General features: G+C 40.7%; 1 long non-coding RNA gene across 4 annotated transcripts in view; it reads left to right on the top strand.

The window, feature by feature from the left end:
- Window positions 1-248: 248 nt before the first annotated feature.
- The window catches only part of LOC122240499, a 48978-nt gene continuing 25522 nt past the window's right edge, over window positions 249-23704 (top strand). Inside the window, exons 1-3 of one of the 4 annotated variants that reach the window (XR_006220310.1) lie at window positions 249-621; window positions 1638-1717; window positions 14304-14418. This is a non-coding gene — a long non-coding RNA (uncharacterized LOC122240499). Of the gene's footprint in view, window positions 622-1637; window positions 1718-5931; window positions 6108-11264; window positions 11485-14303; window positions 14419-23704 lie in introns of those variants that run through there. The other 3 variants (XR_006220309.1, XR_006220312.1, XR_006220311.1) reach the window with 3 other exon arrangements.

Raw genomic sequence — 23704 nt, 5'->3', positions numbered from 1 at the left:
ACACACACACGTGCAAGTGTCAGAGAGGAGTGGCAGGAATTCCAAACATGGCTCTAAAGACAGCTGAATATTCCACACAAATATCTTTTCTAGGTCACCACCTAGAGACCTGGCTCGTAGCTGCATAACTACATAGCTACACTGAGGCATCCAGGAACCTTTTGTGTGAGAAGCAGTTGAGGGAATTCTGGGGCTTGGCATTTGAAATCTTAGTGAGAGCGGAACACTGACTCTCTTAAAAAGGGGCTAATACACGGGGGAAAACCTGCAGACCAACAGCTGCTCACTCCAAACTTGGACCTCGTCGCTCTTCAAATATTTATGAATAATTTCCTTCGACATGTTTGCTAACTGTTAAGGATATTAGTTTTTGCTGGTTCTTACTCACGACCCATCTGAAGTACCCTGGCCTGAGCCTCTTGTGAAGTCATCCTGCTGAACAGGAGCCATTGTCTTAGGGGCATTGCCATGGCGTCGGCACACGGGGGCCATAAACACAGGCCTTGGCGGATCCCTGCCATTTCAGCTGGAGGGGCACTGGGCTGTAAGGTGAGAAGGCTCCTTCTTTCCAGCCCAGTTTTCTTTGAAGCAATGCAGCAAGTTTAGAGGACATTATACTTGGTACGTGATGTAGAAAAGCAATGTTTTCAAACACTATTTGGCAGTGATTATCTCCATTCTTAAGCGCTTCCTATATGATATTATGCATGTGTGACTGCATGAATGTAAACATACACACGCACACACACATTTTAAAGTTTTCGAGTGAAATGAGCTTTGGTAAACAGCAGAAACCTGGCCTAGTCTCCACGACTCCTCTCCCCCTGACTTATTCCAAGTGACTCCTCCTAAACTCTTCTCCCCCTCTCCCAGCAAGCTCCCATAAATGGCCCTCATCAATCATGCCAAATGATACAGTTGGCTTTGCACAGAGCACAAATGAGGATGAAGGGAAGACCCCCAAGCTCATTTTTCATGCCCATCTCAAATCGGAACTGATCCTAGGTCTCCAGGGGTGAGTGAACAGTACACAAATTCACTGTCCCTTTTGCCCTCCCTGATGGAGGCCCTTGGAGATTCTTCATTATTATTTTTAATGGTCTAATATAAAGTATATCCATTCACAGGATACACTGCCTGATTTGAGAATCCATAACTGCATCCTGTTAACAATTCCTACTGTTTATGGAGTTTTGTCTTGACATGCTTGTTAAACCTCAATAAATATGTTTTTAATAACCATATGGTATTTAACATATAATAACTGTTTTATTAGGTCTAAATTAAATTCTTGCTCATGACACTAACTTTAAGGTGTGACAGTCTTTTTCTGGCTAAAAAGGAATTCGAAATATCTACTGTGGGGACACTTCTTTTGGAAAGAACAGAATGGTTAAAAAGTATGTGTTTTGATGATATGATTAAAGCAAAATTACATTTTTTTAAAACTCATACATGAGGGATCTGAGTGGAAATAACCTACAGTGGAGTTGTAACTATACAGGAAATTGACTAGGTAAAGGATCACATTTAGAACTCAATTATTTCATGTGTGATGCTTATAAGTCTCTAAGGTATGCTAAGAGAGTGGCTGTGGCTTATCTCTCCTTTTGTTCATGTTCCTTTGCGCTGCCCAGCATGAAGGTGTTAGACAGTGCTGATTCTGGGCAAAATAATGAAGGACAAAAATGAGGTTGCAATGCACTCCTCTTTACAGGTAACCTTTTACCCTTTTTATTGTTTTTTGTCACTTCACTCATTTTGTCCCTTGGTCATTCAGTTTCCCACATAAATGCCTGAAAAGGACTTATATGTCCTTTTATGCTCCAATGCTTTCCTTAACACTTTGACAATCGCCAATGTGGAGGGTGAATGGACAGAAAGAGGCTTGCAGACAAGTGGCTGGGGAGATGCCTGCCATGGTTGTATTTTGGCTTATGGAATCTGTTCAGGCAGGGAGGCTGCCCAAAGAGCTTTGGAGAAGTAAGAGGTGGAAGGTGAGTGTAAGTCTTAGCCTAGGAAGCACCTGCTCTAGGGGGCTGTGTGAATGCAGTGCAAGGGAGAGGAAGTTCCAGCCAGTAGTGACAGAAGTGAAAGACAGACCCTGAGGACAGAGGCCAGCTGCTGCAGGAATCAAAGGATCTGAGCTGATACCAGGAGAGGCTCGGTGAAGTGGGTGGCCTCTAAAACCTTAGTTGGGTAACGTTTGGCCCTGTGAACACAGAGGTCCCTTTAGTCTAGACAATGGTTCTGTGGTCCCTGACCAGCAGCTACAGCATCTCAGAGGAACTCATTGGAAATGCACATTCTCAGGCCCCACTTCAGCTCTACGGAACCCAAACTCCAAGTTTTAGAAGTTTCTCAAGTGATTGAGTTGCAGGGCACCATTTAAGATCCTCTGTGCTAAAGTAGGCCTCCTCAACCTTAATAGTACTGACATTTGGGACCCGATAATTCTTTGTTGTAGGGGATTGTCCTCTGCATTTTAAAATATTTAGCAGCATCCCTGGTCTCTACCCACAAGAAGCCAATAGCACCCCATCCCTCCCCAGTTGTGAAAACAAAAAATGTCTCCAGGCACTGTCAAATGTCCTTGGGGGAGCAAAATCATTCCCCCTGGTTGAAAATCACTGCTCCAGAAGAAAGAACAGCATATGAAAAATCATGGCATTAGGAATCTCAGGGCATGTTTGAGAAATAACGGGTGTTCTAGCCCAATGAGCATTCTATGTACGAGTGTAGAAGAGTTGGAAAATAAGCTGTAGAGAGAGGCTAGAGCCTGAGTTTGGGAACCATCGAACACTGGGTAAGTTTGTTTGGACTTCATTCAGACAGCACTATGAAGTCACTCAAAGGTTTAGGTAGAGGGTGGCATAACTTAAATCTCTGCTTCGGGCTACATTAGATTTGAGCTATGGCTTTTAAGCTATTGTGAGAGATATATTTACATAATGATGGCTCAGGGCATATACATACACCTTCAGCAAAACTTTTAGAAACAAACAGTCTGACTTTTTCCCCCTGTTTTGTTCTATTTTGTTCTGTTCTATTCATTTTATTTTTAAAATGCTTATCATGTCATTCTACATGATTCCATATCCCACTAATGGGCATGGCCCACTGCTTGAAAAACACTGGGTTAGAAATTAAAGGCATTGGAAACAAGGCAGGGGAGAGGAATATTTCAATTATCCAGGAAAAAGATAATGCTACCCTGATACTAGGGTGGGAATGGGGCAGAAGGAAGAGCTGGAGGGGACATTTCAGATATAGAGACTTTAAGGAAGAAGGAGAAGTCAGAAAAAAATGTCATAGATTTTTGTAATTACTATTAATTACTTTAGTGCAACCAACCTATCATATGCCTAAATGATAAAGTTGGGGAAGGTTGTTTTTGTTGTTATTTCTTTAATAATTTTTGGCAAGGAGGGGATAATGTTTCTACCTATGGGACTGAAGAGTTTGAGCTGCCTAGCACAGTAGAAATGTCCAGTAAACCACAGGAAAGGTAAGCTGTGGCACGGATGAAGGTCAGAGGTGGTGTCGTGGATTTATGAGTCATGCCCATGCAAGGCCTGGTGGATGAGGTCACCAGAAGAGAGAGAATGTGGTTTCTGAGACTAATAGCCTCTCCCTGTATATTGATATCTATCTGAGTAATAATATTCATTTCTAGTGTAATAAAGACCCACTCAGCAGATGGTATCACATCATAAATAAGTCAAGACAAACTCAAGATGTGATCCTTGCCCTTTGAGAGGCTATAATTTATTTAGGCCCCCCAGTTTGAGCTGAATCGTATTTTCATATTTATTGAGCACCAGCTATCAGCCACACACTATTCTAAGTGCAGAGAATAAAGCAATGGGCAAAATAAATATTCCTGCCAGCATAGAGCTTATTCTCTAGTAGAGGGATAAACAAATAAATGAAATATACATTATTTCAGATGGTGGTAAATGCTGTGGAGAAAAATAAAGCAGGAAAAGGGAATGGGTGCCAGATAAAGGAATTCCAACTTTAAATCAGGGATTCCTCTTGAAAAATTGGCAATTAAGCCCCCTGGGAGTCCCTGGTTTCTTGGGATGACTGACATGACTAGGGATAAAAGCATAATGAAACTAGTCCCGATGGTTTCAAAGCAAAGCATGATAGAAGGCTGTGATGGACATGGTCAGGAGGCAGGGGGTGAGGATCTTACTAGGAGCACTCAGCTCTGGGCTCCTCTCTTCATTCTTGCTTTGGAGGCATAGAGGCCACGGAAGGGATCCCCCCAACCTTAATTCCTAACTTCTTCATCATACTACACTCCCGTTTATTAACTCTTCATCCCCAAAGCTCCTTTCCATCTTGGTTTTCATCTAGAAGTCACAAGACTCTCTGAACATGGGCATCTCAGAATTTAATCACATGACCAGTGAGAGACACTGGTTTTTGTTCTAGATGTGTCCACTCATAGCTGACTATGGAACATTGGTTCTATAGGATAAGAGCTATTACCTGAAAATAAGATTTTATGGTCAAATATGTTTTGGAAATGCTGGGCTAAACAAGTATAAACATGTTTATATTAAACAAGTATAATGGAATTCTTGACTATAAGACATCACAAAATCTTCAGTGTTCTATTGGGCATTGCAAATCTCCAAGAAGGAAACAGAGTTTGCACGATTTTCCAAACTTATTTGGTCATGGAAACCCTTTGTTAGGGAAAATCTCTCAGGGGACTAGGTATACACTTTGGGAAATAGTCAATTGGCTGTATTGTATGATGATGGGCAAATTACTTAGCCCTCCTGAATCTTACTCTCCTCATCCATAAAATGAGAATGTTGGCCTACTGCCCAAAGAATGTCAACGGTACCACAGGACTCTGTTGTTGGCCTTGAAGTTGTTCAGGATTTTATCAGTGACCTCAGTGAAGAGAAAAGAGATAATTATCACATCTGGAGATGACACAGGGTTGGGAAGGGTGACTAATAGGTCAGATGACAGAATCAAGACTTAAACTTATCTTGACATGTTAGAATGATAGGCCAAACTGATCTGCAGAAAATTTAATAAGGATGAATATATGTTCTGCTTTTAGTTTCATAAAATTGATTTTTAAAGCATAAGATGTGGGAGAGTAGGTTTGACAGCAGTTTATGTTTAAAAAGAGAGAGAGAGGGAGAGAGAGAGAGAGGGAGAGACCTGAAGATTTTGATTGATCACAAGCCCAAGATGAGACATCAGGGCATGTGGCTGCTCTAAAAATGAAACCAATGAGGCTTTATTAACAGAAATAATTCCATTCTGAAGGAACTGTGGGCCCCCCTGGGGCTGGATCTTCTGGTTAGTTGCTCCCTGGAGCATTAATGTCTAACATTTTTTGAGTGTCTGTTAAATGTTTGTCACTGTATCATACATGTTGTATGTGTCATCTGCTTTGGACACACAATAGACACATGAAGCGCTATTATTATAATAACCATTTCCATTCTACACGTGTGGACACTGAGATTCAGAGATCACACCAAAAGTGACTTATGGAGCCTGGATTTGAAAGGAGGTGGACTACATCCAGAATTTGAGTTATTCTGGTTTATACTAGGTTTATACTAGGATGGCCAGAGATCTGGGAATCATAAAATTTGAGGGAATAAATGATGTTGTTTAAAAGGATGAAAGAGCCAAAAAATGGGCACAATCTCCTAACATACAAAAGCTCTTCAATTGAAGAGGCATCAACTCTTACTATACTACTTTATTGGATGGACTTAGAAATGGCTGGTGGAAGTCACAGAGAGAAAGGTTTCAATTCAATATAAGGAAAGACTGTTTAAGGGTTAGAGTAATCCAAACTGGATTGAGAAACCTCCTTAAATAGCATTCTCTGTCTCTGTCTCTGTCTGTCTGTCCCTCCTCTTCCCTCCTTCCCTCTCTCTCCAGGTGGTGGCTACATAATCACAGGTTCCAATTCTTGGTAAAATGTTGAACTGCATTAACTGGTCTAGTAATTAACTACTCCAATAACTCAATCTGTATATGATGCTTGAGAAACTTAGGGATGCACAAAATAATGTGACACAGTCCCTCCTTTCAAAGAACTTCTTATCAAGTCAGGGAAAGAGACATGTAAACAAATAAAAGGTGATCCTGGACCTACAGTGGCTTAACTTGTGAGCTCTGCTTTCATGACCCTTTTTAGCCTAAATAACACCTTCTCAGAAACTACCAAAAATTGTGTGTGGGGTACAATGGCTGCCAACGACAGTCTTTTGACAGTTAATCGTGGTCAGGGTCTAAGGCAATTCAGGGCACACTAGTTGAAACGGAAGAGCCAGAGATCACTGGCGAAGGGCTGGGGTTAAAGGGGAGGGAGAAATGGAAGCAGAAGCATTAACCGGTGTGCTTTCAGAAGCATTAACACATATTGAAATGTACGGTTTTTGAGAATGATGATTCTAGTTGTGAACACCATGCAGGTCATGGCAGCAAAGAGGAGTATCTCATAGGAGAGTAACCAGGAAAGGAAAGTTTCTTCCATCCAAGCTCATTGGATTCTTGTTTTGAGGAGCTTCAACCATTCTAACCCCTGATGAAACTTTTCCTCAAAAGAACTTTTCGAACATAGCCTTTGTGTTCAGTGTTCTATTTTTATGTAATGAATGCTTCGCAAAATCATTTTTTCAACTCATTTATTTTATATTAGGTTTGAAATTTTTATAGATTTATGGAGTAAGGCAACTCCTGTAACTGAAACATATGTAGGATATGATGGGGACACCAGGGAGGAGATGACCTACTGCCACCAGAGGGGTTGGGTGGTCAGAGAGGGTTCATGGTGAGATGCTACTTGAAATACCAGTAGGAATTGTTTAGGCAGAGTAGAGAAGGAAGAACAAATACTAGCAGGGGAAGTAATGAGATCAATATCACAAAGGCCCACAATAGTATGGCTGCATTTTTCAGATTATTCTATGACTAGATCATTGTTTAACAGAATTATGAGATAGCTATTACCTAAGGCATACAGAATGATTTTAAGTGAGTGGCACAAACTTATGGCATCAAATAAGACTTTATCTAATAATGAAGAATTATTTCTTTATGATTTGTTTTAATCCTTCTGATTATGTCAAGGAGAAAGTCTTAGATTCATGCATGCATGCATGCTCACATAGCATTTTAACAAAGAGAGAGCAGGTCCCAAGTTTACCTTTCTGTGCCTCAGTTGTCTCATCTATAACATGGTGGTGACAAGGTGAAAATAAGTACTATTTCATAGAGTTGTGAAATTAAGTGAAATATTCTATGTTTATAAAGCATGCAGAAGAAGGCCTGGTAACATACTAAGGTCTCAATAAATACTACATGTTATTTTTGTTTTTGTTGCTATTGTCTTCCAAGATAAGCAACATTTATCTGGCTAGAATTTAATAATATGGCTTTGTTTGTATTAAATTTAATTTTGTAGTTAACAGTTACCTTATGTATATTATAACTGATACTGATTTCTTTTAAATTAGATTCATAGAAGTAAAGAATAATTAAAGTGGTACATGGAAAAGGCACAAATCATGCAGGCAGAATGCAAATGAACACAGTTTGGAAAATACAGACCTGGATGATCTCTAAGGGTCTTTGTAGTTCTAAAAGTCAAAGATTGCACTGATGGAGGGAGGCCCAGAGAGGATAGAAATTTTACCCAAGGTCACTGGGCTCATTAGTGGCAGAGCTAGGAGCAGATCCAAGACCTCCAGATGCTCAGGCTCACGTTCTTCCCTCTGAGTCTTGCTCGTGGTCCAAAGCCCTGGGACTTCTCAGCTAAGAGAGCCCTGTCTTGGATTTGCCCTGGAAAAAGGGGCTGCTGACAGGGGTACAGTCCTACATAAAGTTCTGCTCACTCCTGACTGCAGCAAACCCTGAACCATGTCCTAAAACCAAGCTGCCTGCCGGAATCTTGCTGCATTCTTACCGAGCCCTGACACCACGGTCAACACTGGGAATTTGGGTGGGCCTAGAGTGCCTTTAGTATTACTGCTATAATTCAAAACATCCAAATTATTATTTTCTCCACAAGATGAAGCCAGGGGAGTGCTGTTAAGTGGAGAGAAAAGTGTTTGTTACGCTAGGCGTTCCAACAAAATGTCCTCCTTTGCCATTAAATCATAGCATTTCTAAATGAAATGATATTTTGCAAACTTTGGCAGTGCCTGAAATTTGGACATTGTGCAGATTTTTTTTTTCTCTTTCCCATTTTGTGCTTTTTCTCCATGTAATACAGAGAACTACTATTTTCTGGCTTTACTTTTCTTGTTTGTCTTTCCTTATGATTCAAGTTGTCTACTTTCCCCAAAGACTTCAGAGAACTTGATTTTCTGCCCATAACTTATCATTTCCAATAAATAGTGAGGTGACAAATAGAGGCTCAAGGATACAAACCATTGCCCAAATTGGTTGTTTCTCAGTATCCCCCTTTCTCTAGAATTAATTATGAAGGACTTTATGGAAAGAGATCTGCTTGTTACCAGGATATCCTCAAACAAAAAATTAACGAGGGTGGCATACACACACACACACACACACACACACACACACACACACTGGAATATTACTCAGCCATAAGAAAAGAATGAAATCTTGCCATTTGCAACAACATGGATGGAGCTAGAGAGTATAATGCTAAGTGAAATAAGTCAATCAAAGAAAGACAAATATGATATGATTTCACTCATATGTGGAATTTAAGAAACAAAACAAATGAGCAAAGGTGGGGGGAAATAGAGAGGTAAACCAAGAAACAGACTCTTAACTACAGAGAACAAACTGATGGTTTTAGAGGGGAGGTGGCAGGGGCAGGGGGAAATGGGTAAAAGAGGTGATGGGGATTAAGGAGTACACTTATGATGAGCACCGGGTGATGTATGGAAATGTTGAATCACTATATTCTATACTTGAAACTAATATTAAATTGTATGTTAACTAAATGGAATTTAAATATAAACTTAAAAAAAATGAAGTGCACGTAAGATTTTTAAAAACTAATGAGAGTATATCAACATGGCAATTAAGTCCTCAAAGACTAAAATTGACCAATAAAATCTATGAAAGTTGGCTTCATCCACATTAAACTCTCTACTCTTGTACATTCTGCGTGAGCAATACTAATGTGTATTCACCTGTTCTCCAATCACCTCTGCTTCCATGAGGCAGCTCTGGGTAGAATTGACTTCCTCAGGTCCCAGCTTCTTTTTCTTTTCTTGGTCTTCTCTGACACTGCCTGCAAATTTCAGGAGAGTGGCTTTTGCATCCACAGCCCCACTGCTGGAGCTCAAAAACTCAACATAGCTGCTGAGGAAACCCATTGACAAGGCTTGGGTGTGTCTGGGCCTATAGCTGGCCTGCTTTCCTCCTATGAGACCTCAGGGGCATTGATCGAGTAGGACTGAGGTTGCAAGTCAGAAAACTCTCTGAGAAATCTGGCTTACATTAAAGAAAATTCCCCTTGGTGAATTGAAAGGCGGAACTTGACTGTTCTGCTCTCTGGCTCAGGGAACACACCATACCTCTTCCTTCAGAATCTTTGGGCAGTGTCTCTCAGTAGGCTTGGCTGTATCTCTTTTGGGCCCCCTGTTTCTCCCTTTCTTGCCAGCTCTCCATCCTCAAACAATTATTTAGACCTATAACCTAACTTTGGAATGTTTGGACTCAGGGCTCAAGGAACAGAAATAATAAATAAGAGCAGCTATGTTCCCTGGCTTGGCCTGAGATTGATTCTCATTACTTGAGTATCTTGGTATTCATTCATTTACTCATTCATTCATTCAACAAATATTTATTAAGAACAGTGCCCAGCACCATTCTAGGGATTATCTGTGAACAAAAGAGACAAGAATCTCAGCTTACATTGGAGCTTACATTCTTGGGATCAGCACCAGCTTCATAATTTGCAGGGGCCAGCACAAATGAAAATGCAAAGTCCTCGGTTCAAATTGTTAAAGATTTCAAGACAGCAACAGCAAAGTATTAAGCAATATGTGAGAGCCTTCTAAGCGTGGGCCCTAATGTGACTTGCACAGGTTGCCAGCTCTGGTAGGGTTGAGTGGAAAGTTAACATGTATACCACTAATGGATGAACAATGCAAAGGATGGAACACAAGAAATCTGCTATCTACAAGAATGACAACTGTTGGATTTTCCTTTGGTGATTCAGGGATCAACACAGAATTTTCCTGGGTCTCAGGACATTATCAGATTATCATTTTTCATTGCACAATTAAAGCGTTGGCTTTGTGAGCTCTGAGTATCAGGATGATGGCTTAGGGACAGTCAGTGTGCTTGGGGATTCTAAAGGAAATAATAAGCTCACAAAAATTATACATTTTAAGATTAAACTGAGTGGAGTTACTTCTCATGATTACCTCCCACAACCTTCTGAAAATCCTTTCAGTATCCAAGTGAATAAAAGTGTGCATGCCATATGAATACCGAAATTGTTATAGCTGTAGATATCAATTATTCTGGTAATTTAGGACAACCTGTTTGAAAGAGCCCCCAGTGGAGTACCAGTGTGGTACATAGGTTCAGGGGTTAGTTTCTCAGATGATCTGTATAGGTCCTCAATGTGATTTTGAATGCACTGACTGCCGATATCTGCGGATGGCTATTCCATCATGTCAGGCCCCAAGCTTGTGCCAGATCCTTCCCTTACCTCCGTTCATGTTTCTCTTCCATCCAAAAGTAATGAAAAGAGAGCCAAGGCTCTGAGAGTCAGACTCTGTTAATTTCATTTCTGGAGAAAAATACCAAGAACATGATTCCCAATTCCAAGCCCAACTGACAAGGAGGGGGATTCAAATGAATGATGTGCTGGCATACTCATCCTGGGGTTTTGTGAAAATAAAAGAAGTCGTGCAGTCTTTGAAAACGAATACCAACTGAGTAACAGCACTATGTAGGAAAGGTTTTGTTCTCAAGGTGACCATTTCACAACTTGGACTTTTGGGGGGCTATTCTGTTTAACAAGTGATGTGCTCATCATAACTGTGTAATCAGGTGTATAGAAAGATCACTGAATGAAGAGTCAGAATAACTGCTTTTGAGTCTTGTCTCTACCATTAAGTCAAGTTTCTAGTTCTCTGAGCCTCAGTTCCCATCTGTAAAATGGGGAGCTAATAATTTGTTACTGAATTGCAAAGTTCAGATTAACGCTACATATGAAAGTACTTATAACCTTCAGAATGCTTCACCCATGTAGGGTTGATTATTATTGTTATTAGTTTCTATTTTCCAAGATGAGCTCTTTAGATGGCAAACGTGAAGATGGATGAAAGCGACATTGCAGGTGGAGCCTCTGACTATTCCCTCGTGGGGAGAAGCAGATAGAGTACAAGATTTTGCCTCGCAGTAATGGTTCAGGGCAGCTGAGTCCTGTCACAGAAAATTTAAAGGCCCTCCCCTTTTTCATTTCCCTCCAAGAACTTCTACCTGTAGTAATAAAAAATCCTGTGTTCGTGTCTGTGTCGCTTCATTTTGGGAACTTGACTTTTATATGAATCTCTGTCCCTGTGTGGGGCTGCTGAGTATTATTTCTGCCTCATCTTACCAGTGAAGAAAGGGAAGTATATGACATTAAATGATTTGCCCAGGTCACCCAGAAGTTTATGAAAGAGTCCATTGTTTTCTTCGTTCTCCACCTTGGTCACCACAAGAAATCCCTGCAGAGTGTCCGGGATAGTCTGATACTCAGCCTTAATTCCTTGCCAGGACCAGAAGCCATGGTTATCCCTGTAGGGACATGCATTCGACCCTCTCCCTGTCCCATATGACTGGCAGACCTTCTTTCCTGTAACCAAGACATTGTTAGCACACAGGGATTATAAGCAATACTTGCCCTATGCAAACCCCTTAAAGCTAGGTACTGACAGACACTAGAAGGGGACCTGGCACCCTACAGCAGAAGCACAAGCCTAGGGAGCAGCACTGGAGGAACCTAGAAAGACCTGCTCTAAGAGCCATTTGCACCTGGTTTTGAACCTCAGGCTAGCCACTTACTAGCTGTGTCACTCTGAACAAGTTACACAACCTCTCTGAACTTCTATCCCTTCACTTTTAAACTGGAGTCTTTAGTATCTACCTCAGGAGGACTATTATGAGAATTCAGTGAGCCTCCACATGCATATATAAGTGTGGGCATACACAGACGATAAGATTGAAAGAAAGAAGGAAAGAGAAGGGGAGACTACTGGCATATGTTTAACACATGCTGGTAGTGCAAGAAACATCATTTCCAGCTCCCTTTCCTCCAACTGGCCTGTGGTTTATCTCAATGATTCTTGGCTATATGGTGCTTCTCAAAGGCTATCATAAAACACTATGGTTTTAGGTTTGAATTAAGTACTACATTGTTTGCAAGGAAAATTGTTCATTAGCACTCAGAGAGGAAAGTTATTTTATGACTTCTTAGAAGAGGATTGGCCCCAGAGCAGGTAGGCCACAGGCATTGTATCCTTGTAGCTCCCTGTACTCGCCCATCATAACCCTCAAGAGGGCTCGTTGCTATTGCTTACTTCAATTTTTGTCTTTCCTGCCAAGCTCTCAGCCCCCTGAGGGCAGGGGAAGGGTCTGTTCCATTCATTATTTCTCTACTCACACCAAGCCTCCTACCTGTATATTCTAGCAAACCAATAACTGCTACTCATGTCTGATTGTATGAGAGGCTAACAGGAATTAAGTTCATGGGTGGTAGGTTTAAAATGGATTATTAACACGCTAAGTAGATTTCAGGCCCATTTCCTCTTTTCGATATCAGTGTGCAAAGGACAATCCAGTTCTCAACAACAGTTCCTTGTTAAGAGAAGAAACTTGGTCTGGCAGAGCCATGTATTCATTCATTCATTCATCCATTCCACAAAATTCTTCTAGCATCAACTACACACCACGGACTATTCCAGCTGGGATCCATACATAAGTGACCCCCCAAAAAACCTAAGTCCCTGCATTCTAGTAGATTACATTCTAGTGGGAGAAAACAGACAACAAACAAAAAAATACACAGTGTATCAGGTGGTGCTGAATGCTATGAAGGAAAATAAAGCTGGAATAGAGAGCCAGAGAATAAGAGAGGTGCTGTTTCAGATATTTCAGGTGCTATCTCAGTTTTAGATAGGATAACAGGAGAGGCCACAGACAAAGGGAAGTTTGAGCAGAAGCCTGAAGAAGTGAGAGACTGAGCGTGTGGGTGTCAGAGGCAGCATGTCTGAAGTAGGAGGGTCGGCCAAAGTTGACAGTCATGATTGGCTTTTCCTCTGATGGAGATTGGAAGCCATAGGACTAAGGGAAAGCTACGGGAGCCAGTATGGTGGTTGCAAAGAAAATATTATGCTTCTCAGAGCTTGCTCAGGGCAATCCTGGCTCCTCTTTCAAGCAAACGCAGGTGACCATTCTTGTCTTTGGGCTAAGGAAACAATTGTGGCTTTGTTTTATACCTTGGCCAATATTCTTACAAAGGTTTTAACGATGGAAAATGCAAACCTGCAGATATGATTCCCACACTACCTGAAGGCCAAACACCTATTTACGTTACCCAGGTTGCCGCAGGGCCTGGCCGTGACTCCTTCACTCTGGGAGGCTGCTGGCCAGGAATAGCTTTTGGGAGCCAACCAAGGCAGATGCCAGCCCCCCTCTCCACCATCACACCCAGGAATCCTTCACTGACAAATAACAGAAGAGCTAGGGCAGGGAAGAGAAGCATGCCACTTGCCCACCGAACACACACTACAGCAGCTAGACAGTTAATCTTCCATCTAAAGAAATTTTCAGGCAGCTTCAAGATACATATTTCCAATTTCTCCTGAGAGGAGAAACTGATGGGAAAGTCGCACCTCCCAGTCAGTCCCCAGTTCACAGTGAAGAGCTTGAAAAATCACACACAAGGAGATGTGAAACCGATAAACAGAGCTGAGAGCTCCTCTGAGAAACTCAGAAACGCAGTGGCAGCTGGAAAACCTTGTTTTCCTCAGGTTTCCAAACTTCCCTCAACTATCTTCACTGTTGGTCTCCGTCTGGTGTGAAATGATTAATTCTTTTAAATGATGTAGGGCATCATAGAGATCCAGGGCTTCTTTGCTCTGCTCTGAGACTAGAAAGAGACAGATGCCATCTCACTACCTTCTGGTTGGTTTTGTTATATGACCTCTCCCCCATAAATATTTATGCTGGCAATTTAAAATGACCAAGTGATGCTCTATTTACCTGGGGCAAGCTTATCCTCGTTCATTCATTGTTTTTCTTGTACACCCTATCTGCTTTGGCCACAGGACACACTTGTCTGCTGATCTAAAGATAATACTCATATTCCCTAGTCCCAGGGGATGCAGCGCTTGGTAAAAGTTGTAGGAGCTGACCTGGACCAAGGGGCTACAAGAAGGTCAAGTAGGTTGAATGGCTTTTTAGTTTTGAAATTGTCTCACAGTGTCTTGTGAATTATTCATTGATCCAAAATTATTTGTATTAAGTGCTGAAATGTGCTGTGTTGGGGTTACAGAAATGAATAAAATGTGACCCTCAATCTCAAGGAGATCACAAATTGGTAGAAGCAGAATATGAAAATTGAAGACTAATGTGACAGTAGTGTGGGTGGTTAGTGGCCTACCCAGAAGTTTGCCCCCCCTTCCTTCCTTCTTTCCTTCCTTCCTCCCTCCCTCCCTTCCTCCTTTGCTCTCTCCCTACTTTCCTCTCTCCCACTGTCCCTTCTGCCTTCTGTCCCACTCCCCTCTTCATTACATATTATTGATCATTTAACCATAGCAATTACCAGTTGACAAATAGCACATAAGACCAAGTTGTTACCCTCAACACACTGACTCTTTAGTATTACCCAATGTCTTAGTGAGAAGTGGTTTACTTAAGGGGACCAGTGGCTCTCAAATTACTGGGCTTTTTTTTTCTTTATTTTTTTACCCCGTCAGCCACACTCTCTAGAAATATCTCAGCAGCAGACCGTAAGCAGTTTCTGGGAGTAGGAACTCAGTTATTCCAGTTTTCTTCTACTTTCTGTTTATCTGGTACAGAGTAACAGCTCAATAAGTGTTGAATGAGTGAGTGAATGAATAAATAAAATATCCCAATTACCACAGAGTGGCTGGGAGACTTAACATCCCACGGGAAAATTGGATCTTTATTGGTGGCCAAACCAGATAACTCAAACCACAGTTGGAAAATTTACTTTGGTGTTTTGAGTTGTATGCCATAGACCTAACTCAATAAAAATATGTGGCTCTCTTGCCCAGGAGGTTTCTAGACCCATCTAGGAATGACACTCACTGAAAATATTTTGGCAGCTCTTTTGTCAACTTCTTTCACCACTTGAAAGCTGAGTTTTAGTAGCAAGAATATTTTACCAACTCTTACCTGGAAGGTTCTAATGATGCCCAAAGGGAGCCTGGAGATGACTTGGTGGAGTCCACTGTGCTTCCTGTCCATGCTAATTTCATGCCCTATTGCTATACCTTTAGGACTTAGGATCCTGGTTTGCTCTATGTCATGTGCTTGGTGTGGTGAAAGTGGTGGAAGAAGATTAAATTCGAACTTAAAGGATCAAAGGGCAAGTTGGGAGATAGGCAGTGTGATCTTGAGTCCTGTATTAGTTTCCTGTTGCTGTTATAACACGTGACCACAAATTTAGTGGCTTAAAACAATACAAATATATTCTCTTACTGTTCTTAAGGAAAGAAGTAAAAAATGAGGCTTATGAGGATAAAGCAGAGTGTCAACAGGGTTAGTTCCTTCTGGAGGCTCCTGGGTGAGTTCATTCCTTGCCTCTTCTGCTTCTAGCTGCTGCTGGCATTTCTTGGCTTCTGGCTGCATCATCCCAATCTCTGTTTTTGCAGTCACATTGCTTTCTCCTCTACTGTGGTCAAATAGCCTTCTGCTTCCCTCTCACAAAGACCTGTGTGATCACATTGGGCCCCTCAGATAATCCAGGATAATCTCCTCATCTCATGATCTTTAATCACACCTGAAATGTCTTTTTTGTTATGTCAAGTAACATTCACAAGTTCCAGGGATTAGGAGGTGCGTGTCTTTGGGGGAAGGGTCATTATTCAGTCTACCATAAGCCCTTCAGTCTTGCTGAAACTATGTATGTAAATTATGGAATAAAAATGAATTGTTACATGGTGTTTTATATCACTCTTGTACTGTAAAGACCATTAAAACACACAGTTTATTGCTGTTGTTGTTATTGTCATTACCACTACTCTACTGAAGAACCCCACTACATTTGCCAGTCAAAGAAGGTTCATGATCCTCAAACAGGATTCTTTTAGTGAATTCTCCCATCCCTACCCAGGTCCCAATAAACTGTGAAACTGCAAAATCTGTTTGATTATTACATTTAAGGTGCAACTTACATTCAGTAAAGCACACAAATTTTAGCTTAATGAATTTTCATGTATGTTCACCTTCGAGTAAACAGATCCAGATCAAGATATAGAAAATTCCTAGTACCTTAGTAAGGTTTCCTCAGGCCTCTTCCCAATCAGTTCCCCCAGGTACTTAATGGTCCTGTCTGGATGGGGGTTTTTTCATTCAAAAATTTGTCCTTGAGATTCCTTTGAGTTTTTGCAAAACCAGAAGTTTATTATTTTTTTTCACTGTGTGAATATGCCATACTATATTTACTCATCCTATTTTTAATAGACATTTGGGGTATTTACAATTTGGGCTATCATGAATGAAGCTGTCATGGAATATTTTTGTGCATGTCTTTTGTTGGATATAAGCAGTCATTCCCAACAACCAGGGAAGTCCATCATAATGGAGGAAAAATAGGGAAATGAAAAGCCAATTTCACTTTTAAATACAATGTAACAAATAACAAATTGAATCCAGACCTAGATGTGGAGTTTTATAAACACAAAACAGGAGGGAATGTTCTTACCCAAGTTAAGGAGGTTAGCTCAGATACAGTGGAAGAATGTCTGAGAAGTTCACAGTCCATTTCATGGCCATGATTTTGTCTGGGACAAAAACTTTGGTTCTCTGTAGGGGCTGCAAAGACCCATCAAGTGCACTTGCTGACCCGTATCAGTTAGGACAGAAAACTCTGGCAGGAATTGAATCAAACTCTGGCATGTCTCTCTCTCTCAAAGGTGGTTGGGTAGGTGGAAGAGGGCATGGTTCAAAGGCAAGTAGGGAGGACTGTGGTTTGAAAAGAAAGGAGGAGCCATTGGCAGCTTAAGGTCATGGAAATGTGGAAACAATCCATGTCAGTTTATTTTATGATCATTCCTCAGAGTTTCCATCTCACATTGGATTTTTTTCTGGGGCAGATTAAGAAGGGGAATCAATTAATGTGAATCTCATGTTACTGTAAACAGTTGGAGGTCTTAATTGGGCCAGGAGTGAGCAGGTGGTCCTTCCCCAGTCAGCTATCCTTTCACCTGTCAGTCAAATGAGGACTGGGCCTCCATCATTCATTAGCAACCATTTGTCACCTCAAACAGAGCTTTGAAAAGATTTCTTTGAACTTTGTTTGGGATTGATTTTCTGCATATGCTGAGCTGTTACTGACAAACTCTGGGCAACTGCTCCTCTGTAACAAATGCATTAAAAGAAAGGGTGAGAGGATTTTAATAGCCTCCAAATTACAGAGCCTAGAAGGCTGGGATTCTTTCTCCACCCCGAATTCACCTCACCAACCCTTCACTTCCTGGCATTGCATTACAATGAATAACAAGAACTTTATCCTTCTTAAGAGAACTTACACTTTTGCTTATTTATTTATTTATTTATTTATTTATTTATTTATTTTAATCTGCCACTAGTTCCAGACTAAAATGGATTCTTAATGATGCTTAATTAAGAGCGGACTTTATACCTTGGCTTTGTCTCTTACTTTTCAAGGAACATTCAGGGAGGGTATTTGCATTATCAAGGGCTGGTTTGGAGCACTACCCAGATGGTCCTAGAGATGCGCTTTTAGCCTCTTTCTTCCATTCTTGCCCCTCTTAAGGTCAGGGGCTATGGCTGGTTTGCTCAATACTAGATGTCAAGTATGCTCCACTGTGTCTAGCACAGAGGTGATGCTCAATGAATATTTATTGAGTTCATTAACTGATTCAAAAAAACAACTAGTTGTCACTTTTGTCTTGTAAGGTAAAGACATGTTGTAACTTTCTGTAGCCAAGGAGAGTAGCCATAGTTCATCAGCCAAATAAATTGTTGGAAGGATCCAGCTTCTATTTATTGATTTACTTGTTTTACGAGTATACGAGTAAAATTTATGCGTTGTGGAAATTTTGGAAAACATACATAATTCTGATGAAGTTGTGATATCCCCTGCCATAGAGCAGGGTCTTATTTAAAGAAACATGAGTGATCCAGCCAGAAATAACCATCTTTACCTACATTTCTGTCATATGTGGAAAGCCACTGAAGAACTTCCAACACGTGAACTCTTATTTCAATCTCTTCTTCCCCCTATGTCTTCTCTGGTACCAGAAAACATCCAGAGTCTCCATTTCTCTTCCTATCACTCTCTCCTCTTTCAACCTCTCCCTCTCCCTCCCATGCCCTCCCCAATAGAACACTCTTGCCCTGCATGATGGCTCCACCCATCAGCTTCCCAGTCCCCTCGCTTTTCCCACCATGGGAGGCTAGTTCTGCTGTGGCTCTCAGTACATTTTCTAGAGATAATCTGTCTAAGCAACTTCAGTTCTTTCTCAGAGATCAGGGAGGATGAAAGGGTGGATTTCTCCTGTCACACACACGTTAAGAATTATCATCCTATCTCAGGCAAAACTTATTAGAGAATTCAATTTAAATTAAATCTCACCATATACACATAACCAGTTTGTACTTTTTTTGTGACGATACTATAAATTACAGTATTGTATTCCACTGTTTAACTTAGCATTTTGAGCGTTTTCCCATGTAATTAAATAATATAAAAAATGATTTATAGGTGCTGCCAGTACTCAGTCTTACGGAGGCCACATTGTTTTAGACAATTCTTCTATTGTTGGGCATTTGGGTTGATGTGAGGTTTTTATATTTCTCTTCAATTCCATGCCATAGGGAAGGCATTGGCTCTAAAAAGTGGACTTTGCCAGAAGACAGGCACCAGCATAATGAAAGGGGGGCACTTTCATTATGGACCTAGGTCTCAACATTTACTATACACATTTTCCTCTTGCTGGTTTGGCCTCCTGGGGGTCAGAAACTGAAGCTGTAATCAGTGGAAGCCAAGTGTGCGGGCTGCCAACTTGACTCACATTAGGAAGTTCCCAAATCTCCTGGGCTGTATCTTTCTTTAGAACCTGACAGATCCAGGCATAGTGCAAATTAAATAGGATGAGCCAAGCCAAATCTCCCCATCTTTCAAATTTCTGAGCGTAGGTCTGAAGCAGCAAGGGGACTTTTAACACTGACCTCTGGTAAAAAATGATAACACACTTCTGTTAATGGACCTGGAAAACCCCCAATAGCTAGAATCGGTGTGTGTGTGGGGGGGGGGGGATATTTTGCATTCTCAATTTTATTAGTTTGGTTCACTCTACCAGATTTTTATACTCTGTTCCTTAGGAACTATGGAATGCCTATAAACCCAGAAAACTGCACTGAACTTTGGGAACTGATCCAGTTCTGGTTGCTAAACAGATAAAAAATAGAAAAAAAAAAAAAAAAAGGAGCTTGTCAGAGGATAAGCCTCATTTCAGTGCTTGCCAGTCTTCATATGTGAAGCCCTGGGACTATACTGCCTCAGTTTATTTGTAAGGAAGATTAACAAACAATCGTCTTGGGGGGCACTCACCATGTGTCCTGAACATCCCACTGCTAAGTAAGCACGTGCTGGCTGACACCGCCTTTCAGTGGGCAGAGTTCTTTGGGAGTCAATGCAGATCCATATGGAAAGCTGAGTTCATCCCTTAAGATCCCTTCAGTGTTGGTTTTTGGCCAGGATCATGTTTTTGGATCACCAGAGAACACGTGCTTTTTGGTGTATTTCCTCTGGCTAGCTTTATGCTTTTTGGTTAGGGAAAGGAGGCAGCGTGTCATCTCCCTGCTTTGCTTACAAAGGTGGCTGTTCTGGCATTACATGAAAAATGAAATAATGGGGAAAATGTGACCAACACTGGGATGGTAACGTTAATAAGTAATCAGGCCAAGGTGTATGCGAGACAGGTGTGAATGGGACACCAGTACCTAATGGCTGTCTCTTCGTGGATGGGGCCTAATTTCTTGACACTAAACATGGACAAACCAGAGGTTGTGTTAATTGGGAATGACAGCATGTATCCTGTCTGTGCTAGTGTTTTGTTGAGGTTGACAAAAGTTGACTAAGCCGGGTACATTGTGCTAGGAATTGGGCATTGTTTTTGACACTGACCTATCCTTCTCTACTAATATTAGCTCTTTAATGAGGTCATGCTGATATCAATTTTTAATATATAAAATGTTGTAAATATCTGACCTTTTAGCTGCTGAGGAGACCTTCACAATCTTGTCATCATCTGCACAGATTCTTGTTTTTCATGTTTTCCTCCTATCTTCTTTTATGTCCATGCTTTTATATTTGTCGTTAAAATTTTTTTTTAATTTAAAAATACCAGAATCAATTTTCATGTTGGAATTACATAACACTCCATTGTTTTAAGAGCCACTCTATTGGTCAGCTACCTTGAAGGATGGGACTTACATTCTTTCCATCTCTGTGTTAATACATTTATATTGTTCTTTCTTTAGTGGTACGGCAACTTTGGAACATTGTAGAAACCATAGGGTATTCTCGTAACACACTGTGTCCAGATCACTTACCCGATGAGGACCAACACAAAAAACACTCTTGTAAAGGTTTAGTCTGTTATGATACTATGGCAGATCTTTCTATCTCCTGCACTGAAGGCAGTGTTGAAAGCAATCATTGGAGGTACTGTACCTAAGATATAATGCATCTGTATCTAGCTTGCTATTTATAATTTTAGCACATCCATGGTATCAGAAAAACAGAACAACAGCTCTGTTTAAAAATCCTTGGCAATCTGTGGTAATCTTCTTCACTTACCTCATCACGTTTGCAAGGTAAAGTTGATATTGAAACTAAACTCTGGGAGTCCTGTCTTAGTATCACCAAAGAGTTAAAGAATGAAATTCATAGCTTAGATTTTTCTCATCTGTACTTTGGGAATAAGATTTGAACACATAGCACCAGGTACTGGCAAAACTGTAAGTTAAAAATGACTAGATGGATAAGGTATCAGGAGTTCAGATGATGGCAGGAATTGATGAGGTGGAGTAGGTAGCTTCACAGGACAATTTGGAATGAGAGAGGAAACTGAGGCAAAATTAATAATGGCTTAAAGTATTGAGTCTTTTGAGAATATTTCTATTTAATAAACCAGAAAATTTTCAAGAACCAAAGGACTGACTCTATTACAATGGACTATCAGGCCAAATGACAAGTCGTGAGGATAATTTGGGGTCAAGGATTTTAGCACAGAGCCAGTAAGTCACTGAATAAGCTATCCCTCTTAAAATGCCTCTTTAAACTGAGTTTTGATAGGCAATGCCTTTGGGCACTAAATCTTTGAAATAAGGCAATTTCTCAGAAAGAGTAATTAGTGCCTTGCTGTGGAACTGCCTCTGGGGCCTATGCTTTGGGACCACTTTAGAACTGAGGCTGCTTTGTCACATAGTGCTTCAGGTGACTGTCAGAAACAAATCCTCTTTATGCATCCTTTTTCTTGCAGCTGATGGTTTTAATCTGGTGAAACCTGGAAGCCTGATAAAAGTGAGATTCCCTTGCTTAGAGCTGTGATGGCATCTGCACCAGAGTTTAGTTGGAAGTGGTTAGACCAGAGCATGCGAGGCACAGGCTCCTGACCAGACTCACAAGGATGTGGCTGGAGATACTGAGAGTTCTCAGTGCTGAGTTGTCATGGGCCATTGTCATTGATCCCAGATGCCACTGGCTACTTTGGGAGATAGCTGATGGTGGTACCTGTTAAGTCTGGCAGTAGAAAATGAGCAAAAAATCCAGGAAGGTAGGTAAACACCATCCTTACCATATTCTAGAGACTTCCTGGATCTAGCTCTTGCCTGCTTATCCACCCCATCTCTCACTACCCTCCCCTCATTTATTATCATCCAGCCCTAATGATTTTGGAACAGGCCACCAGTTGGTTTCTACCTCAGGACATTCAGACTTACCATACGAGATGAACCTCCATCCTGTGTTTGGCTCATTGTCTTCCTTCAGTTTCATCTTCTATATCACCTCCTAAGATCATGCTCCCCGGATCACTCTCCCTAAATTACCCTAATATTACTTTAGTCACATGGATTAGCTAGAATTATCCCATAAATTTGTTTATTTCTAGCTTATTTCTAGAATATAAATTTCTTTGAGAGCAGGGAGTGTTTCTGTTCTTTTCACACTGTCTTCCAGATGCCTAGAATGGTACCTGCCATATAGTAACTGCTGAGTAAATATTTCTTGCGTGGATAAATAAATAAGTGGACAAACAGGGGAGCCAACATAGGAACTGAGAGGTAGAGAAAAAGAAAGCTTTGGGGTATAAGGCCATGAAAAAATAACAAAGAATTAAGCAACAAAATAGTTATTGGGACCAAGTAAAATGTCAAACTCAGCTTAGTAATAAATACTGACCTGATGAAAAGCCACTGACATAGGTCCTTAAGTTTGTTCTAATTAGCAGTCACTTTTAGACTTACAGCCTGTAGTATGGCTGAGCCTGCATGAGGGTTAAGTCATTTTTAGAGTTGCGTGCCTTGAGCTAGAAAACCAAGTGGACATTACAAACAAAATTGGAAACCAGATCAGCAAATCCCAGACTGGTATTGGTGCTACCACATCCCTCTCTGCACAGATGGCAGACATCGCTAATAGATGACAGAATCTTTATTGCCAATCTAGCAACCACCGACCACTAGAATGTAAACTCCATTTGGGCAGGACTTTTGTCTATTCACTGTTTTATTCTCTGCTCCTAGAACAGTGCCTTTTACTTGTAGAAATGCAATAAATATTTGTTGAATTAAATATTTGATGAGTGACTCAATCAGACTTGACAAATGAGATACATTTTATTTGCCATCCCTGACCTAAAGCAAAAAAGATAAGGAATTAAAATTGGATTCAGAGAAGTGTTATCATAAAAGAGTAACAACTAATCTGGTCATTCTGAGAAGTGTTTCCATGCTGATAATAGGCACCTGCCTCACCATCTCCCTAAAGTACAAAGCCTGGGGTTGTTCCTTCAGTTTGCTATAAATTTGAAGCAACTCAGCTAAGATCCAAGATGCATTCTCTTTGTACCAAATTATACTACTTAGCAAAAAAATGTGATAGCAGTATATCAGGTTATTGTCATACTGCAAGGACATCCATTCAACATTTATTTATTGCCTACTATACACTTATATTGTCCTCCATGATGAGATTTTTGAGCCTAAATTTCTACTTCCAGAGAGGAGAATTTCTCCAGCAAACATTTCTCAAAAAGTCACTGTTCAAAAAGAGATTTGTCTGGCAGTGATTTTATCTATTAACATACTGTTGATCCATCACAGAGGCTATAGCTGAAATCGTACATGGGTTTCATAATTAAGAACATGATCTCTTTTTAATTCATTCATTTATACAATCAATATTTTTTGAGAACCTACTATGTGTCAGGCCTGTGCTGGGGATACA

Source organism: Panthera tigris, chromosome A1 (assembly GCF_018350195.1).
Source record: "Panthera tigris isolate Pti1 chromosome A1, P.tigris_Pti1_mat1.1, whole genome shotgun sequence".
In the NCBI taxonomy this organism is placed as follows: Eukaryota; Metazoa; Chordata; class Mammalia; order Carnivora; family Felidae; genus Panthera; species Panthera tigris.
The sequence above is the reverse complement of the archived record's forward strand: the minus strand, read 5'-3'. Positions and strand labels throughout refer to the sequence as shown.